The sequence below is a fragment of the Pinus tabuliformis genome, chromosome 5_1, assembly GCF_031772625.1.
Source record: "Pinus tabuliformis cultivar Carrire ecotype Pingquan chromosome 5_1, CPIR1, whole genome shotgun sequence".
Taxonomy (NCBI): Eukaryota; Viridiplantae; Streptophyta; class Pinopsida; order Pinales; family Pinaceae; genus Pinus; species Pinus tabuliformis.
The window spans coordinates 749,534,473-749,551,034 of NC_142305.1; positions in this window are offsets into that span (position 1 = coordinate 749,534,473).

Here is a 16,562-nt window from a genome sequence, read left to right on the forward strand (position 1 = left end):
TTAATTTAATAACACCTCCTGCAATGCTAGATCCTTCAAGGGGGTTGGAGAGTGTTTTATAAAGGTATTAGAGCACGGTTCAATACTCGAATTCAATGAACCTTAAAATATAATATTTATTCTGATAATTTAATTGTTATATATATGCTAACCTTAAATTTACAGATATTGTCGCTGCTAACTTTGGTAGACTGTTGATTTCAAACCTATTATTTATATGGTTACAGACATTGTGATATGTCCTTTTATTTCATCATATATATGATTAACATGGGTTTTAGATGTGTGAAAATCAATAAATCAAAATGCTTCAAATCATCATTTTTAGTGTTGGAATGACAAGGTAACAAGTTAATATGTTTATGCTTGTTATAACTAACAACTATGTGTGTGACAACACATAAGAAGATATAATTTGCATCAATGAATAGAGAAATGAAAACAATATGGTATAACACTATATGGGTCAAAATCATCATAATCAAGAAGAGGAAACTTCCTCTCATGGAGCAGATAATCTCAGGAGCTTGGAAGTTGAGTTGAAAAGTTACAAACAAAAGGATGAGAAAGAGTCATTAGAAAGAAAACATAACATGGAAAACTAAACATGATGCTGCTATAAAACATGTCCTACATGAAAAATTTGTTGTAACATGCATCGACCTCTAGATATGTGGAGGAGTCTCATCCTAAAATGATCAAAGAGAAACCTCATAAGTTTTGGAAGAAGAAAATTCCATTGACATAATGAGGATGTAGAGAAAAACACTTGATCTTTGAATGCCCTAAAAAACAACAAAAGAAGAATAGTTCAAGTAAATTTTAGAAACATGAACTAGTAACCAAAAATACTGAAGGAAGTAACTAAAAGACAAAGAGAGATGAGGGAGCATTTCCATAATGTATCTAAAATAATGAAAAATCTTCTTAAACTATTTATAAGGAATTTTGTAACCTTAAAGTTGTTGAAGACCTTGGGAAAGGCTCTAATTAAAATTGTGTGCATGTGTTAAGTGCTCTTGTTTAGATGTGTTGTGAATGGAGATGTTTTGCAATTCCTCATGTGTTGCTGACTACATGTTTATGTTTTGTTTACTTTGAGAATGAATATGCTTCTTTGTGTTATTTGTCATGTGTTGTTATGGTTTTTCCTTGCTTTCTATTTTTCTTTGTGTTCTTTTTGTTGTTCGGTCTTAGTTTGTTTATTGAGTGTGGGAAAGATAAGAAAATGAGATCATGGAGAAGAGATGAATAAAACCCAACTAAAATTTCAAGATCTTGATTAAATTTCATGCATACAATAACTTATAGTAGAGGGAAGAAGAAGCAATAGTAGAAAATGAGAAATTGGTGACTAGGTGACTAAAAAGGTTAGTCACTATAGCTTTTCCAAGTGAAATACTACAAAAAATGAGTAAACCTAAGTGACACAACTAAAAACAACTAGCACAATTAGTAATTTACTCCCGGGTTAAAATATATGAATATATAATAAGTAGTACAGCTAGAAATGACTAACATGAATGACTGATTTAGTTTAGGAACAAACATACGACTACCTAACAAGTAATACAATCATAGAAATTAGTCATTTATGTTAGCCATTTTTATTTTGTCACTACCACAATCTAAACTTATCAGTGATAGGGGATTCAAAGGTTTTTTAAATTGGTTGAAAGTTTATGCTTCCTTAAACACTTATTTATTGGATCAATGAATGATTAGAGTTATGGAGCTGATTAGAATCTTCAGGGTTCCATCCTTTGATCTTATTCACAAAGAATTAATTCAAAGGCTGATAGGTTATCAATAATGGGAGCAGGTTTATAGTTGGGTCAAATACATTAGGAAGAATACCTGGAAGGAGAATTATTGGTTAAGTAGTTGAGGACACATTCCCTTTAGTTAAATACCTAACCTTTCATGCATATCTACATTTTTTTATTATTAGAGTCATATCCATTGAACTTAGGATACTAGTTTTTAACTTGTATATCAAGTTGTTTATCTAGTTTGAATGTACGTTATGAACATATATAGTAGAACTAGACTCTTATGAAATTGTTTTGAATCCTATGGGGATTTTTATATTTCCTGAACATTACATGTTGCACATATTAGAATATCTCATCTTACATGTGAAGCACATTTAGTATATCTTAGATGTTGAAGTAAATTACAACTTTGCATTAATATTAAAACAAAAACAATGTTTTTTTTCTTCTTATTGGAACACTTGATCATGAATGAAAGCCAGATCATCTAAAAAATCAAGGTTAATTTTAGTAACTAGCTCCTTGTGATTAAAAAATCAAGGTTCATTATATTGACTGTCCATTTCATTTGAAACTTGGGCGCCAATTCATGCATTAAATTTTACATTTTGCAAGAAGGGGAAGGGTTATTTTGGTTTTGAGAGGCTGATTTGGAGGTCTTTTCCGTGGATAAAAGTGTAGTCGAAGGAAATTATAGGCTATTGATGAGGGGGAGAATTCACAATTGAATGCATGATCTAGGTGGATATTGGTGGCCACCCACCTATTCCACCTAGATCCCCCTTTCAGTTTCATCTGTTTCCTTGTTCATTTCAGCATTTACTATTTTTAGCAATTTTTCTGGTCCTAAACTTTCAGAGCAGTTTTGATCCCCTAAACGACATTTTTTGGTGTCCGCGGAAGGTCCATATCCTTATGCATCAGCAGATGGTAAAACCTATAATACTTGGTGAAACCTTTCCAACAAGGTATCGTACGCGCCAAACAGAGATAATATGACCAAGTTACGACCTCGGGAAGTTGGCTGCTCAACTAACCCCAATGGGGCCCACACACTCTTGGTGGTACATATCTTAGGGTTGGGGTTATATCATGTTTTCCAATAATAAATAGGCCCTCAAGCCTCATTGTAACACATTTCAGAGGCATGTAGCTACCACATCTCTTCTCAGAGATAAGCTACCATTGCCTGAGCTATCTTATTTCCATTCTGTCTGTAAGCATAGTTCAATATTTTTTTTCTATTAATGAAATCAAGTGTTTTTTTGCTGCATCTCTATGTTTATGAATATATATGTAGGTTGTTGCATTCTTGTTTAAGTTCATATCAGTGGTATCAGAGTGGTATGATCTTTCTTTGTTTTTTTTTGCATGTCCCCAACGAGGTCAGGGTATAAGGAGTTAGGGCTTGATCTGGTTGAACCATTGCAAGATCAGCCTCACAAAATCTGACAAACTCCCTTGGAGGAAGAAAAGAAAGATGAGGGGGCAAGAGATCCTTTCAAACGTTTTCTCTAGGAAGCCCTTGAGCAACAGAAGGACGCGATGATGGATAACTTTTCCCAGATCCTTCGATGACTACCCACAGGCAATGCATCTTATTCGAGCAGCCACTCTAGAGGCACCACTTCTTTTAAGGCACAAGTTAACTTTGATATTCCCATATTCAAAGGCCTGATAGATGCAGATGTTATAGTGCATGACTTTTCCAATCAGGAAAAAATTGCTTTTTCGCTTCTCAAAGCCACCAAGCCTGTCAAGGACTGGTGGGAAATCTACTGTGAACAAACAGACGAGAGTTAACCCTCATTGTTTTCAGCTGCCTAGACTTGGAATTCTTTCCAAGATGCCACCAAGGAAAAATATTACCTTTTTGGCAGCTATAAAGACAAATACATAAAGCAGATCACGCTACAGTAGGGAAGGGACCATGATGTGCCAAAGTTCACAACTATTTTCCATACCCTTCGCATGAAGATGGGTATCAAGGATACTGAGCGGAATTTGGTGCTCAAGTACCACAGCTATTTACACACGTACATCCAGGACGAGATAGAGTTCCTAGACATTTCCTTTCTCGGCATGGCATATCGATACGCTTTCAAGATTGAGCAGAAGTTTAAGCATAGGAAGCGAGACTTTGGATCTGCAAATCCAAAGCAAGGAAGAGGCACCCCCAAACCACAGAAAAAAGGACCAAGCCAAGGTTAGGTTACTCAAGATAGCTCGTCAAAGCCACAAGTAAAGAACAACACCATGAAGATGAAGAAGGACATGGGAAAATGGTGTGAGTTCCATAAGAGCTCCACTCACAATACAAGTGAGTGTCAGGCAAATCAGTCACTAGTGGCTGAGCTTAAGGCTTCTGAATCATATGCAAGTTTGGACTCTAAATCAGAACCGGATAAGAGAACTGACAAAGGGAAGCATATCATTGATTTGGAGCCCAGTACCATTGTGGCCACCACCAAGGTCCAAAAGATTTAGCCCAAAGGTCCAGAGGAGGGGGGACACCTCTTCCACTCGTAGATTTGGGTAAAGGGTTCTCCATTATAGTTCATTGTCGATAGAGAGAGCCAAAAGAGCCTCATTTCAGCAGAGGTCATGAAACAGTTGGGCCCAAAGACTACAACACATACACAGCCATACACCATCAGGTGGTTTCACCAAGGATGAGATCTTCATGTCAGCCAGTAGTGTGACCTTCCTTATAGCATCAAGCCCTTCACAGATGAGGTACTGTGTGATGTTGCTCCTCTGGAAGCTTTTGATGTATTGTTAGGACAACCATACTTATGGAAGAAACATGCTATATATGAGTCTAGACCTTGTGCTATGATTATTACTTTGGCTAATAATTTGTACATGATACTGGAGGTAGCCTTGCCTACTGCTATCTCTTTTATCACTGCAAAGAAATGTAGTAAGATCATTTCCTAGAATAGGAAATTTGTTTTCCTTATGATTCACCCCCAGGGAAAGAATAAGGTCGTGTCCACGGATTCTAGGTAGGGCTCCTTTGCACAACAACAACAAATGGACAAGGTCGTGGAGGAGTATAGGGGTATTTTCACCTCACCCACAAGGGTACCTCTACACTGTCAGGTCAAGCATTCCATCGATCTGACCTCAGGCACGCCGCTACCCAATGGATCGATCTATTAATGCTCTATTGTAAGGAACGATGAGATTGAGAAGTAGATTCAGGAACTATTTCATAAAGGGCACATCAGGCCAAGCTCATCACCTTGTGGGAGCTCAATTGTATTGGTACAAGAGAAGGATGGGACTTGGAGGCTCTGTACTGACTATTAAGTTCTGAACAAGATCACTATCCAGAATAGATACCTAATCCCATGGATTGATGACCATCTATACCAACTCAAAGGGGTGAGATATTTCAGCAAGATTGACTTGAATTCATGTTATCACCAGGTGCCTATCAAACCCTCTGATTTGTGGAAGATCACCTTCAAATCTAATGAGGGCCTTTTCAAATGGTTGGTCATGCCATTTGAATTGACAAATGCCCCTACAACCTTCATGAGACTAATGGATGATATCTTGCAACCCTTCACCAATGCATTCTTGGTGGTGTATTTAGATGAAATCTTAATCTTCAGCCATAGTTAGGAAGACCACCTCCACCATATTCGATAGGTCCTTCAAACCCTACGACAACACAAGCTATTTGGTAACTTGGAGAAATGCATGTTTGGCCTGACCTAGCTTCAATATTTTGGATACGCCATTGATGAGAAGGGTGTACATGTGGAAGCATCCAAGGTAGAATTCATTCAGTATTGGTCAGCCTCAACCACTCTAACATAGCTCCGCAACATTTTGGGTCTTGCAAATTTCTACTGTAGGTTCGTGTTGGGGTTCTCTCATATCACTTGGACTTTAAATCAAGTCACCAAGGGTAGAGCAAAAGATTTTTTTTTTGGTTGGAAACCCAACAAAAAGTGTTCTCTGAGTTGAAGAATCGCCTATGTTCCACACTAGTGCTCACATTACCAGACCTGAAACAACCATTTGAGATTGAAAAAGATGCCTTCTACTGTGCTATTTTTGTGGTTCTTACTCAACATGGGAATATAGTGCCTTACCATAGTGAGACAATTTCAGACACAGTCTGAAAGTACCCCACTTATGAAAAATAAATGGATTCCATTGTGTAAGCCTCTCGTCAATGGCAGCATTACATTCAGGGGAAGTAAACGGTCATTTACACAAACCACTAACCTCTATAGTTCATACAAACACAAGGGAAGTTGCAAAATGATCACCATCTGAAATGGTCCACCTATCTGCAATAGTTCCATTTGAACATTAAGTATAAGAAGGGAAACACCAATAACATCGATGATTGCCTCAACCAACCATTGGTCATGGCACTGATCATTGTGTTTGACTCCTTTGGGCATGAGACATTGGGGTGGTCACATCTTTACAAGAGCGATCTAGAATTCAGAAACATATACCAAACACTCCTGGAAGGGAAGCAAGTTCCAAATTTTCACCTTCAGGATGCACTGTTATGCCACCTAGGAAACATCTATGTTCCTTCAAGTGAGCATGCCAAGATGATTTGGGAGGTGCACTACAGTCGGGTAGCTGGAAATTTCAAAGTAGAGAAAATAATGGAAGTATTGCAGAAGTATTTTTATTGGTCAAAACTTCGTCAGGATGTTGGGAAGTACATTAAATCCTGCACCGCCTGCGCCATTTCCAAAGCAACCATCAAGAATCAAGGCATGTACACTCCTCTACCTACTTCTAGCCATCCTTGGGAATTTGCCTCTATGGATTACATGTCTTTCCTTCCTTCTATTAAGCATGGCAATGATTTCGTTTTATGGTCATCGATAGATTCTCTAAGATGGCCATCATGGTGGCTTACAAGAAGAATTTCAGAACAGATGCCATTGTTAAGCTATTCTTTGAGCGAGTATGGGTACACTTTGGAATCCCACAGTACATTGTCTCAAATCAGGACAGCAGATTCCTGAGTGCATTTTTCTCAAGTCTCTAGTCGATGCTAGATAAAAAACTTACTAATTCCATGACTTTCCATCCCCAAACTGATGACCAAATAGAGGTTGTCAACAGGATGATCATACACATTCTGTGCATGTATAACTCAAAGCATCCACACACGTGGGATTAAAGTCTTCCCTATGTCCAACATAGCTACAACAAAGCTCTCCATGGCTCAATAGTCCATAGCTCCTTTCAGGTAGGGCTATGATTTCAGCCATTATGCCCCACTGATGTGGCCATATCATTTACAACCACTAAAGTAGATTCGTCTCATGTTCAGTCCAAAGCTTAAATGGCTAAAAAATTCATTGAGTGCATTCAGCACATCCACCAATAGGTCCATGATATATTGGACAAAGCCAATGTTAATTACAAGTAGCGCCATGATCAGCATCGAGAGCCACACAAGTTCCAAGTGGGCAAAAAATTTTGGCTACGTTTGCATAAGGGGTGCCTTGCTGGACCCAATCGCAAGCTTTGCCAACTCCAATATGGTCATCGGTGACAATTCCTTCGAGCTTAGCATCCCACCATTCCTTGGTCTACACCCAGTGTTCAATGTAGATCACCTTTGACCATACTTTCCACCATTGTTGGACACATGTGACATTGCAAAACTACTCACACCAATAGAGATCAACCCAGATTGCATGAAACATGCCACAACTGATTAGATCATGGAAACACAGATCAAGAACAATTTCCAATAGATGATATAGTTATACTGAGTTGTCAAAGTAGGCCAACGCCTTCACTAAGGCAAGGGGTTCACTAAGGACCAGGTTCAAGAGGAATTTCCGTAGCTCATGGAGGCTCTACATGTAATGGGGACCATTGCTTCCTAAGGGTGGACAAATGATCCACATGGATATTGGTGGCCACCTACCTATTCCACCTAGACCCCCCAGTCAGTTTCATCTGTTTCCTTGTTCATTTTATAATTTACTATTTTTAGCAGTTTTTTGGGTCCTAAACTTTCGGAGCCGTTTTGACCCCCTAAATGACACTTTTTTTGGCTCCACAGTAAGCCCATGGCCTTAGGTAGGGGCCTTCAATGAAACCTATAGTACTTAGTGAGACCTTTCCAACAAGGTATCGTACATGCCAAACAAAGATAATATGACCAAGTTACGACCCCGGGAAGTTGGCTGCCCAACTAACCCCAACCAAGCCCACAAACACTTGGCGTTACATCTCTTGGGGTTAGGGTTTTGGTTGTTTAGAGTTTTCTCATGTTTTCCAATAATAAATAGGCCCTTGAGCCTCATTGTAACACAGTTCAGAGGCATGTAGCCACCACATCTCTTCTCTGAGATAAGCTACCATCACCTGAGCCATCTTATTTCCATTTTGTTTGTAAGCAAAGTTCAATATTTTTTTTCTATTAATGAAATGAAGTGTTTTTATGCTTCCTCTATGTGTTTATGATTATATTTGTAAGATGTTACATTCCTGTTTAAGTTCGGATAAATGCATCTACACATTGGGAGGTGAAATCCGAGGTTACACTCTAGTTTATTTTCCCCTCATGCATTTTTCCCTCTTTAACTATAACTAATGCAGTGATTCCACTTTTTCTTCATCTTCAAATAAATTTTAAGTTCTCAACTAGAACATTCCAACCACCATCTTGACTTGAACTTCAGAAGGGCATTCCAAAATCCATATTAGAACAAAGTCGAGTTTAAAAGCTTAGGGTGTAAGCCTCCATTCTTGAAACCTTTACTATTTGTATCTTGTAAAGAATGGTGTTCTTCCAGCTCTATCACCATTACCAAATGGACTTCAAGTCTTTCATAGTGACTTCGTCACATACATGGTAAATATCCTTCATCTACAATCAGAATCTGCTGTGAAATTTGTTCTTACAAAATCTCTCTTTTGGTAGTAGAATTTGTACACACGTAATAGGAACTAAACTACAGTTATCAGGACGTTGCAAGGCAACCAAAAATTCTTGGAATAACAATTTTATTGGGATTCCATGCCTATCACTCCATCCCATAATCCAATCAATATTTTTCTCAACATAGAGTTCCACAAAGAATTTTTAATTGCATCATTTGTCATTAATTATAGGTAGAGTACATTCGCAGGGGATTTATGCTATTTGTGCAATCAAAACCCCACTTACCTCTTTCTTCCTAGTTCCAAATCTTTCAAGTCACATTGTAAGGATTTGAACCTTTGTGGGGGTATTAAACACCCCTTCTTTATCATCTAACTAGGTTGTTATTAACACTCTTCAATTTGTTGATCTCACTATGACCAAACAAAAATACACTAAGCTAAAAGAACCCAAATATTTGATTCAACTAGGGAAAATTGTTCAAAAGCTAGGCAAGTCCAAAAATATAGCACTACACTTTTTTGTGAAGAAAGGAAATTCTCATAGATATGAAATAAATCCATGGCTTTAAAATGTAGAATATCAATCTGAGAGAGTAGTGGTTTAAAACATGAAAAAGTTGTACAAATAAGCCAAACAATATTTTGATCTTCTATTCAATGGTGCCATGATCCACATGTCTATGAACACAACTTGGATCCAATTTGTTCCTTACTAAAATTTGCCATGGATTTTCACTATGCATATTGGTGCTTGTGTCTTCACTCTAGTTCTCAATACTTCCATACTTTCACTTTTCTAGCATTCAAACCATAATCTCTCCCTTTGTAACTATGATTATGTATTCTACTCCTACAATTATAAAGTTCTATAATCGATTTCATTACAATTATGCTCCTCTCATTGCTATGATGGCATATTTAAATTTTTAGTCTTTAGGCAATTTGGAAATTCTTCTTGTGCCAAGTGGCATATGATAATTTTGGCTTAGATTTGGTAGTTATATTGGTTTTAAGTCAAATGTTGTGGATTTTAATGCCATAAAGTTTAGTGCTAGAGGTGGGTGTCCTTGTAGCCTATATTTTTGTAACAAATATTCACATGAATGTTTTTACTAATAATTAAAGGAATGAATTGTAGAATTTAAGGCACTATTTTTGTTGTCATACCAAAGCACACTCACCACTAGGAGCATGGTCCCCTTATTTAGTTATAGAGCTAGAAGTATGAAATAATTAACTATAAGAATTATGATAGCCAACACTCATGTGACAAGTCCCTATAACCACGGGTCCTATTCTTGAAACAAGGTTGTAATGATTGTTAGAAATTAGTGACCAAAATGAAGAGGTTCACATTGACATACAAAGGTTTATGGCCCATAAATTCATAGTTGTTAATTTTAGGAAGTTAGTAGTAGTTAACATATGATAGTGAACATTAGTTATAGATATTGAAATCATATTTTAATGGTATAGTTTAAGTGCTAAAATGCCCAACAATATAGAAACTAACCACAAGGAATAAAACACCAAGATTTAGGGTCAATACCCAAGGCAAAACCCCACGATGGGATGTAGGTGTAGGATATGTTATTTGTCTTAGGTCCATCAAATTCATCACTTTTGACCAATACTATATAGATGAAATTTTTTATTATGAATTGCAATAACAAAAAAATTCCTTTATTTTGTTGTTTGATTGTGTGATTATTGTGTATGGGTGTCTTCACACTATTAAAAAATGTGTTAGTCTTCTCTTCCTATATGTTTTTTCTAGAAAGTTTGCACAAATATGACATTTGTACTCAATTGGGATTTGAAACTTCTCTTTTACTACCATTGTTTTGAAAAGAGTTGAAAGTAAAGAGTTAACATATCATTTTCATATTTGAATGCAAAAAATTTAAGATGATCCAGTTCCAAATTATGCCAATGGATAAATACCATGCACATGATGAGAAGATAGTTGATGAGAAGAGATTGATTAAATATGCATGTCCTTGTAATTATTGTCGTGGTGAGAAGTTGATAAGAAGACGTGATTTTTCATCATATGATAAAACATGGTCATAGTGGTATAAGCCCTTTCCTTAAAGATTGTTATCTAGATATGATAGAATAGCATAACATAAGAGATGTCAAGGCACCAAACATAAATTAAGGGGAAACAAACACAAATGAAGGGGTAGGATCCTTTGATGAATGGATTTAAGTTGATATAAAGTTGAATGAGGGTTTCAAGGATGAATGGAAAAAGTTGATGGAGGATGCTTCAAAACCTGTGTATGGTACTTGCAACTTAATATTTTGACAAAAATCTTTCTCATTCTTAACTTGCTAGTAAATTGTTGGAAAAATTAGAGTGTTAATGAGTTATGGGCATTGTTACATTGGATCTTACCTCCTGAATCCACATTGCCAAGAAAAAAGAGAGCATGCAAAGTGAAAATCACTAAGATAGGATAAGGGTATGAAAACATCCACACATGTTTGAATGGTTGTGTATTATTTCACAAAAATATTGCAAGTGAGACTGCATGTTTGAAATGTAAAGAAGGGAGGTATGGAACAAGGCTGAAATCAAATTCAGCTCCTAGAAATATTCTTTGGCACTTTTTGCTAATCCATGGTCGCTTCAAATGTATAGATGTCAAGACATTGCTGCACTCAAGCAATGGCATGCCCAAAATAAGAGCACCAATTCAAAACAAAGATCTGTGGCTGATTCTAAGATATGAAAGGAACTTGATAACACATCACTTGATTTTTCCCGAGGTCCTCGTAATATAAGATTGGGTTTAGATCTAGATGGGGTGAACCCTTTCTTAAATTAGAGTACTAAATGGTCAACTAGAAAGTTTTTTTAATAAATTATAACTTGCTTCCATCTTTAAAAACCAAAGGAATTTTCTTGATATTGTCATTGATTTTACTAGAGAAAAAAATTGACTTCAGATATAATTGATGTTTATTTAGAGCCATTATTTGATGAGCTAATAGAGTCGTGGAAAAGAATTAAAGAAATTAAAATTCTAAGGGATGGTAATTCACTACAATTCACTGCAAAAGCTTCTTTATTGTTTATGATACATGATATTCTTGCATATGGCACTTTGAGTAGTATTAATGTTTATGGATACCATGGATGTCTAGTTTGCATCTTCAAGGGGTTTTTGAGGCACTCAAGTTGTTTGCATATGTGTATATATTGCGGAAATTATACTTAAATTAAAATAGAGCATCCATATCATCATCAAAATTCATGTTTCAATGGTTAGGAAGAGAATCATGAAGCACCATTGGCAATAAAAAGTGATTACATTATTGATAATGGAGAAAAAAGAATTCATTTTATTGAAAATTGTGGCATTCATGGTAAAAATGATCCACTTAATCATGGTGGTGTAAAAATAGTGTGCATATAATATAGGTTGCCATACTTTAAGCATATAGTCATTAGGCATAATTTTGACTTTATGTGTACATAGAAAAACATACCTTTTGTCATTATAGAAAATATTTTTAGTTCATATGATACAGTGTCATCACGACTAGACCTTCAAGAACTAAAGGTTCGTTAGAATATTTTGTTTGAAAACTATGGTGATGGAAAATATAGAAATCATATTGCTTCTTATGTGTTGACAAAGGAACACCATGAACAATTCTTAAAGTTGATGTCCCACACTTGCTTTCCTACTGGATATGTAGGTAGTATTATTAGACGCTAAATTGAAAATAATAGCTTAAGAAACCTTAAGACCCATGACTATCATGTCAAAATCGAGAATATTTTATGCGACAACAACTATTATTTTGCACTCGTGTATGTGATTTAAATTTTTTTGCGAAAAAAAGGATTAAGGCATGGGACACATATTCCAAAGGTTGAGGAGGTTACTTGATGGGATATTTTTAAATTGCTACTTACAATAGAAAAATTTGAGTTGGTACATAATAGTTTATAGCTAGGAAAAAAGGGACAATTTGCATTTTCTTATCAGTTATGCTTTTTACAAAAATGGACAAGAAAATAGGGATAGGAAATTTAAAGAGGAATAAAACGGTGAGTTACTAGCTGACATTGTGTGCAAGCCACCCACTGCAACAAAAAAATAACATTTAACAACCTTGGATTCTTCAGGAAGGTAGAATTCTCCTCATTTGATGACAAGATTTTTTTGGTATGATTCACTAGCTGAAAGGATAAAATCCAAACAATAAGTAAAATGTCAATAGGCAATGAGGGGCAATGCAACAACCAAGGAAGGAAAAAAAAAATGAGATTTGTTGAGGAACAACGTAGGAGAGGGAGAACAAAATTCAAGTTGTAAAAAGAATCATTCGAATAGAGAGCAAGGGGAGAAATTTAAAATATAGAACGAGGATTTAAATTTGAACCATAGAGGACAAGAATTCAAAGAGGAGAAGAGAGGCAAAGCCAAAGAGATTAGATTGCAGAGAAAATAAGTGGAAAAGTCAGGAAATAAAGACACAGAGAAAGAACAAAATAAATTTTGGTTGGAAAGAAGTCAAGAAGAAATCACTTCCAGGTGAGGGAGTAATTGCCTCTAGATTCCCCATTGTCTAGAGGGTGGAGATGGTGCTTCATAGAAATACCTGAGGATTGGGGCGGAGGAATTATTCTTGGGAAAAGTCCTGGAATATTTTTGGATGCTTCCTTGCCATATGTTTAACTTTGTTGTGGTTCTAGAGTCCCCAAGTCAACTGAAACCATAATGTTGACTTCTAAAGGGTGGAGACAACAAGTCTCTAGACTCTCTATGCACTTTGTTGTTTGCAACTTAATTCATAGGTGGAGGTGGAAAAATATTTAGTGTCTTTGACTTAACTGATGGTTGTAGTTAAATCCCTATGAAAAAGACTCCTTAGTATTTGGAATTTGGCTCTGGGGTGACAATTCCAAGTGAGAATTAGTTACAATTCTCTATGGTTGGGTAGAGAGTCATTCTCCTAGACTTAGTTGCCCAAACATTTTTCAAGATAAGTGTCTGTTATGTGTTCTTACAAATAGGGAATATGTGTTTATATTTCTTGTTTGAAATCGTATTATTAATCCATTAGATATCACCAAGTTATTATTATCTACATGATTGACTAATATTCTATGTCACTATTTTAAAGGCACTGCAACAATGTGTGATGGTATTGGTTATGTTCCAACAGTAATTAGTATTGGAATCATTTCTTATTGTAGTGTTGTGATTATGTTGATTGTAAGCTCTTACTAACACTACCTATGTTTCTATGTGGTAACACTAAGGATTTCTTCCTCTTTGGTTTTTATTGACCTATTTATTTTATATGGTGGAATTATCCAAGTCTTCAGTAACGTATACCCCAGTTCTGGGTTTGTATTTCCATTTTATCATAAACTTAAGTCTAAATAAACCTTACCCTTTTGTGCTCTAGATGACATTGTCTAATAATCTTGAGTAATTTGGAGTTCTGCTTCCTGAATTAGACATAATGTTGTATTTATGTTATGCACCAGATAAGCTCAAATTTCTCTTTGATAAGTGCTCCATTCTATATGCTTTCTTGGTGGTGGAATGATTATGAAGCCTGAGTTTTGATCCTTGACAAATTCCCGTAGTAGGGAGGTTGGCCTATAATGTAGGAATTTCATTATGGTTTGAGACCAATGTGGGTCTCTATAAGATTTCAATAATGTTAACAAAGAAAATCGTGAGAAAAGGTTCAATTATCACACCTACTCAACTTATTATGGGGAGACCATAACAACATGAGATGTTTGATAAGAAATTATTATGGTTGACCTTGTGTTGGTTGAATTCGAGAAATATCACCGATTATTTATTTATCATTAACATGCTTCTGAGGTGTTATAGACCTCCCAAACATCAGATGGAGGATACTATCCTGTAGTGGCATTATACACTCATGGAAGTGTTAAGTATGATGTATTTCATCACCTTTGTGGGTGCAGACTTGTGGTGTATGGACTATCTTGAATATAGTTTTTGAGGTTGTTGTTCCCATTTGTGTCTTAGTGATGCATTTATAGTATTGGGCAGTCGAACCAATTGTGGTGCAAGCCATTCCTTATAACAAAGGTTGGGGTTGGCGCTAACATTAGGCCTTGACAAATGAGTGTAGGTCGGGCTTACCAATATGAAATAGAGTGAAGAGGTCAGAGTCGAGCCGACATTGAAGAAGCAAGAGTTGTTATCGAAGAACTATGCCAACGTCTAACTCTAGTTCTGTGAACCACGTCATAGTAACATTCTTGTTTATAAATCACATAAAACACAATGCAACTTGGAAAACATTATGGAAAAGTGTGATTATATATATATATATTGTTGGCATTATGATATAAGTGTTGTCCTTGATGGCAACTCACTCAAAGGTTGATACAAGTGATGGTAACTCAATCAGAGGACATATCTTACTACAGCAGGGCAAGAGAGAGATATACGCAGGTTCATTGTGACAAAGCCGCATATACACGCGGGTTAGACGTTCCAAAGATGCGTATGCATATACATGCACTTTCACGCAAGGAAAAGCGCGTACATGTGGGAGAACTTATGTTTTGGTCCGCGGTATTTAGTCCTTGGTATTTGAACCTATGGTTGTGGACCATGGTATCTCGTCTAAAGTGTTGATCCCAAGTATTGGGTCCATGGTATTGTTTCTACATGGTTTTGGACCATGGTATTGAGAGAAGCCTAAACCTATATAAGGAGAAGATCATTAGGAAAAGGGAGGATCAAGGAATGGATGTCTGATGAAGAGTGAAGATCTAGTATGCTTGTCATGCGGAAAGAGTCGATTTTGCGGACAAAACCAACCTCCCTAGAAGCTTAAGGCTTTCTAGTGACAAACAAGACAATTAAGAGCAATCCTTCTCTAAATATGCATTTATCATAAAAGAAACCAAGTGTTTAGATCCTACCTGTAACCCAACGCTGTTGTAGTAGTCCAGCCTCGTCGATCTAGATGAGCTCCTCCTTCTCTTCGAAACCTGCATTCACTAACAATCAAACGATTAAATAGCACCTGAATATCTCATAAAACAAAACATATTTAACATACAGACCAAGGAGTATATGAAACAACTCATAAATAACAAATTGTTGAGAAGAATGGACTTATTTGTATTAATAGGAAACAAAAGAAACCATTACAACCTGAGCCTTGGTGTTGTGCAGGTCCCTCCCAGGGTCCAGCAAGAGTTTTCCTTTACTTTGATAAGCTCACCCACTTCCAAATGAAACAAGAAAGGATGGGAATCTCTCCTCACAAGCTTCTACAAGGAAGTCCTAATTCCAGCAGCATCTACCCTTAGGAATGTTCATCTTTCAACCTCCCCTCCTTCTAGCCCAATACCTGTATTTATAGTACTCTAGAGGAAGTTAATCAGGTCCACCATCAATGGGATAAGCCCCTCTTTGGATGGGTTAGCTCCCCTCTTGATGGGATAAGTTCCTCTTTCATAGGGATACATGAACCATATGGAGGCGCTCAATACACGTCAAACAAGCTTCTAGAATGCTCTAGAAATGACCACAAGTAACTTTTTTAAGATGAAACTCGCTCCTTTTGACCTTTACAGGGGTACGCACCCATCCCTTTACATACAGAGCGTACAAGTACGCAGGTATTGTGAACTTGGGTTGCGTACATGCAGGTAAGGCTGAGAGAAACTGCGTACCCAGAGATAAATGACTTTAAATGACTTTTCTCTCTTTCTTGGAGTTTGACATGAGAAGCAGAGGCATGAGACTTGCCAAGGAGGATAGTATGACAGTTGACGAAGCCATACTAACTGCAAATAGCCATGGTGACATTTTTTTAGTGTAACAGATTGCCCCCTAAAGTGCGAAGCCTGTAGTAGATTAGGGT